Below are 6,000 nucleotides of genomic sequence, written 5' to 3'. Positions count from 1 at the left end.
GAGACCACCCATCACGGTCTAGGGAAAAGATCACCCAGAGTCAGAAGGCCCAGGCTGATTTCTGGAGTTGCCCTACGCTGGCTCCATGACATGGAACAACCAAACTAGCACTCCTGAGCTTCGGTGCCCTACATTTTCACGTGGAACTCTGGTCAGCGTTCAAAAGCCACGCGTAGTTGGTTGCTACCATGTTGGATTGAGAAGCTATGGAACATTTCTATCACTGCAGAAAGTGCTGTTGGACCGGGCTGATAGATAACACATCACAAGGATAGCGTGGCTGGAAATAATGTCATAAAATAGTACTTATCGGAAATGCCCGGAATGGGAGCTTCACTGGCAACAGAAACGCAGCTGCATTAAGTGAAGGAGAGAGCCGAGTGACTCTGGGATGTGCTGCCTGTGTATCTGAGGAATTAGATTAGCGGAGAGTCAGATAAACAACCGAGAGACCTCCTCATAATCCTCTGGGAGTTATCTGGACTCACCGAACGATAAGGAGGAAGGGGGGAAAGTAGCCCCATCTTATATAGAAGCCTCTAGCATTAAGCTGAAGAAATGAGGCAATCCCAAAAGACATTGTGAAGCTCCAAGTGGGAAATGGCGATTTTCAGGCCTTTGAGCTTCTTCATTGACTTAAGAAACTGAGATTGAGTTGCAGAGGGGAAAAAGCGCTGGGTGGGATTTAGCTCAGAGAAGAGAAGTTTGGGGGCGGGGGGGAGCCATGGAGGAGGTTACAGCTTTTCCCAACCATGAGACTGTTTTAGAGGACCCTCCCTCAATTGTCCAGGATCCTTTTCAGTATATTTTTATAATGTATTGCTTTTATTTTTTAGCGCTTATTTATTTATTTTGAGAGAGAGAGAGAGAGAGCGCGCGCACAAGCGAGGGAGGGGCAGAGAAAGAAGGAGACAGAGAATTCCACCTCCCTGCAGTGGGGCTTGAACCATGAGATCATGACCTGAGCCGAAACCAAGAGTCGGACACTCAACCAACTGAGCCACCCGGGTGCCCCTATAACGGATTATGTTGGTAATACCCTTCGGCCATATTTGGTTTTGCTAGCCGTACTCTAAGTTCCTAAAGGACAATCAGCGTCCAGTCCCATTCTTCACATCAAAACCAGAGTGGTCTTCCAGAAACTGAGGTATGTCCCTCCTTGCTTAAGACCTTCCCATGCCTGCATATCGCAAGTGAAATCAAGCTCAAACTCCCACAGTCGGGACTGGCTACAGACTTTAGGGGACACGGCAAACAATGAAACTTCAGGGCTCCCTGTTCAAACATCGTTAAGAATTTCAAGACTGTGACAGGAGAGCATTCACTAGGTACGAGCCTCTCTGAGCCCAGGGCCCTGAGTGGCTGACAGGTCTCATGCCCACGAAGCCAGTCCTGGCCATAAACAACACCTGTATATAGCCCCTGCGTCTTTGGAAGCATATTTTTCCCAAAAAGCCTTCAGTCCCAGATAGGAAATGATTGTGTTCACTGACCACATACACCAGCATTTTGGTGCTAGTCCACTAAAATAGGTTCTTTCCCGCATGTGTGCATTTTGTGTTGTTGTCTGAGCTGGAGTTATAGCCACAAAAATAGCTCCCTGACTTCCTCTGGAGGGAAAAGAGAATTCAGAACTCGGTCTCTCCCATGGTTACCGCGATTTGGATTCTCTCTATCTCATCTTGTGGATTTTGAGACCCTTAGTCCACAACATACTTCTTTGCTCATGGGGAGTTCAGGAGACACCGGGACACCTTCACAAAACGAACACTAAGCATTGTGTTGTGACTCCGATAGGGAATGTAGGAAGGGGTCTAATTACGAAATATAGAGAGAAAGAGTCGATGAGTAAACACCTTCATAGTTTTGAGCTGTGTTTACTATTCATCCTTCAAGAAGAGAAGGACGATGTTTATTTACCTCTTGAGGTGGAGAAGGCTCAGAGGTTCAGGGATGAGACAGAAAGACCCATCAGGGGCGAGATAATGACTGTATGGGGTGGTTTCCTGAGAGAACAATCTCTTCTAACTACATTAGACAGAAAGGGATACAGATCTTCCCTGACTTACGTTGAGGTTGCATCCCGATAAGGGCATCGTAGGTGGAAGATACCGTCAGAAAAATGCATTTAGGGGCACCTGGGTGGCTCAGTGGGTTAAGCGTCTGACTCTTTGGTTCAGGTCATGATCTCACGGTTCGTGGGTTCGAGCCCCACATCGGGCTCTGTGCCGACAGCGTGGATTCTGCTTGGGATTCTCTCTCTCGCCTCCCTCTGCCCCTCCCTGCTCGTTCTCTCTTTCTCTCTCTCCCTCTCTCACAATAAATAAATAAACTTTAAAAAAAGAGAGAGAAGAAAAATAGGAGCTTGGATTGAAGACCATTTAGGGGAGCTAAGACCCAGAAAATAACTTTAAAAATACATAGCTACCAATCAAGAGAGATGACCTAACTCAGAGTACAATACACAAATATGCTGCACAAACAGCACGATAACGTAGTTTAACTCCATTTATGAAAACTAAAAGGAGCTTGGCATTCTCTAATGTTAAGTTTGAGATGGCAACAGGGAAACTAGAGGGAGAGGTTCGTGTGGGTTGCACGTAGTTGAAGGACTTTGTACAAGTTCCAAACTGGTCATTTTGAAGGACCCGGTGGCAAATATTCCTGCATGACTATAGAAGTGAAACTGGTCGACAAAATCAATCCAGTGACGAAAAGCTAGATAAAGTCACTTATGTGACTGATGTAATCCGGGCGGCTGTTTATTTTTTTCATTTTTTAAAAAAATTTTTTTAACGTTTTTATTTCTTTTTGAGAGAGAGACAGAGCATGAGCAGGGGAGGGGCTGAGAGAGAGGGAGGCACAGAACCTGAAGCGGGCTCCAGGCTCCGAGCTGTCGGCACAGAGCCCGACACGGTGCTCGAACTCACGGACTGTGAGATCGTGACCTGAGCCGAAGTCGGACGCTCAACCGACTGAGCCACCCAGGCGCCCCAAGGCAGCTGTTTATTTTTAACATTTAAACTATATGTAACAATATATATTGATATTAAAACTATATATAACCATGCTTATAACTACAGATATAACCATATCTATCTATGTATATAGTCACATAGTAACTATAACTATAGCCTCCGTGGCTAAGTCACTTCAGCGTCTGACTCTCGATTTCTGCTCAGGTCATGATCTCACAGCCTTGAGATCAAGTCCCGCATCAGCCTCTGTGTGCCGAGTGGGGAGGCTGCATAAGATTGTCTCTCTCCCGAGGGGCGCCCGGGTGGCTCAGTCGGTTAAGCGTCCGACTTCGGCTCGTGTCGTGATCTCACAGTTCGCGGGTTCGAGCCCCGCGTCGGGCTCTGTGCGGACAGCTCGGAGCTTGGAGCCTGCTTTGGATTCTGCGTCTCCCTCTTTCTCTGCCCCTACCCTGCTCGCGCCCTGTTTCACTCTCTCAAAAAATAAATAAATGCAATTTTTTAAAAAATTAAAGATTCTCTCTCTCCCTCTTCCTCTCTCCTCTGTTCTCATAAATAAATAGATAGATAAATAAATAAAGCATCAATGCTTCAGTCTCTCATACTGTGGTGTGGGTGGTGCTCTTAATTCTTGGCTGTGGCTCTGGCTTATTTTTTTCCTCTCAGGTTGCCTGGCCTCGTCTCTCTCAAAGAGATGTTACATACATCAAAGGGCCTGGGGTTGAAAGGTGAAACCGACCAGCTTGTTGCAAATAAACAGATACTCCCTCACCCCCTCCCAATGTATAAAATGAGTTTCGCTATCAGTAAACACATGGGTGTCCAGAAAGAGCAGGATCTCAGGCAAGCAGAGCACCATTGGGTGGGGGGCTGGGGGATAGGAAAAGCGTCCTTATGTCTGAGTGACTGCGGGGCTGACATACCCAAGACTAGAGTCTTGAAACTTCGTCCAAAGAGATCAACTCACCTTACAGGGAGGGGACGAAAACATAGTAATGGAGAAATACCCGTAATTTGTGCAGTTTCCAAGGCCCTATCCTTCCGTACACAATGAGGCACCATTTAGAGCCGTACTCAAAGCCTCCGCGTCCCCAACAAGCTCCCTCTTCCCTGTGCCATGAGGCCACCGGAGTTGATTTTCAGACTCGGCCAGCTCTTTTAGAAGGTCCTTTGGCTAAAGGGAAGAAGTTGGCCACAGAAAGGGTCTCCTATGAGCCCCTAGCAAAATTAGCAAACAGCAGGTTGCAGAGGGAATGAGCCAGAGATCACGAGACGGAACCTTTGTGATGCCGACAGAGAAAGATTTGAGCTCAGAATTCAGATCGTTGACAGCAGGGCTGACAGTGTTTGTGCAGGTAACTCTTGCCGATAACACTGGCCTATGGCACCTCTAGACGCTTACCTGTCCAGGCTCCCACGGGGCCTCAGAATCCTTCTTAACACTCCATAAGTGCACACTACTCTGATCTAGAGCTGGTCTGCAAGGTGAAACAGATTGTCCATCTCTGGTGAGGAGATTAAGTATTGTCTCTCTTCCCCACGGATGCATGAATATACAGGGTTCCAGAAAGACCATCAGCGAGCGCACTCTGCATAGAAGGCGGGCCTTGGCCATGATGCCAACCGTGAACCCAGTGCTGCTGGGAACAGTGGAGGAGTCAGGGCCAGCAGAGTGGAGACTGAAGGGGAGCCTGGGGAGGCGACCTTGAGTGGCCACTCTGCCTCCTCCCGGGTGCCTTGGGTCAGCCCTGCCTACGAAGGGAAGGGCTCCGTCCTTGCTTTTGGAGCGAAACAAAAATTATAACCCCCAACTAGACCCCACCTCGGCTATTTACAGCCTGAACTCAGGACTCCAAAAAGTGCCAGGTGAGGCGTTTATGACAACACTTCCCCGGGACACAAATGGAAATTGCTATTTAGGGGGAGTTACGCGCATTTCTAAATCTGAAAGATGCCTGGGGAGGTGGAAGCCTGTGGCATTCCAGAAGCCCTTCTTAAAGCCACATACTATGAAAGACACTTTGGGGCCCGAATATATAAAGCTGCATCACGGGTCGATATTTGCAGGCTGGTGATTCTTCAACAGGATCACACTTGGCGATTCTTGGCTGTTCGTGGATTTCAGCGTTCGAATATTTACCCTCGCGAAGTGGCCGCGACATTTAAGACGAGAAACCGAATGTTTATTTGTAGAATTTAGCCTTGCCCACGGTTTACCAAAATTAACAAGAAAACCAGCCTTTTTCTGTGTCGGAACTACGTCGTCTTCCCATCACATTCTTGCAATTCCGGGAACATTATGTTTAAGTTAGAAAAAAGAGAAAAACTCCGCAAGCATATATTCCTTAAAAAAGGGAGCAATTCATGGAAAATGTCAGCAAGATTTTCCCCGAAGCATGTAACAAATAAAAGACATGCGGAATTTATGGTCACTATCGTCTAAAACTGATGACCATCCACACCTCATCGCTCGAATTGCCTAAGTGTTCGAGTGGCACTTAAACATCTTTGTTTCCATTAGAGGCGAAGGGAGAGGGTGCAAAGCCTACAGTCTGATTTCTAAAATGATATACTGAGACCACAAAAAGAACCCTGGTCCGAGCTTATCGTGTTTACGTCAACTCTACTAGCCTTTTGAGACGTTTCGTGAAGTTGACTGATCCCAGGTCTGAGAAAGTTTTAGGAAACAGAGAGAGATGGGGTTTGGGGTTAATCAGCGGTTGGATGAGAGCAGAGAGAACACACAGAGATGCTAGCTAGCTAATGGGAGACACGGGGCTACCCTAAGCGAGAAGCAGGAGACCCAGAGAGAAAACCGTTCCCTCGGGTAACCCCACCTTCCGTGTCGGGGCTTCTGCATCAAAGGATTCAAACGCTGTCGACATCCTGTGAGGTTGAATTCCAGATGGTTAAATGCAAGTTCAGGAGGCAGTAAGGGGTGCCTGGGTGGCTCAGTCGGTTGAGCGTCCGACTTGGGCTCAGGTCACGATCTCGTACTCTGTGAGTTCGAGCCCCGCGTCGGGCT

This window comes from Panthera uncia, chromosome E1, assembly GCF_023721935.1.
Source record: "Panthera uncia isolate 11264 chromosome E1, Puncia_PCG_1.0, whole genome shotgun sequence".
NCBI classification, from domain to species: domain Eukaryota; kingdom Metazoa; phylum Chordata; class Mammalia; order Carnivora; family Felidae; genus Panthera; species Panthera uncia.
The sequence above is the reverse complement of the archived record's forward strand: the minus strand, read 5'-3'. Positions refer to the sequence as shown.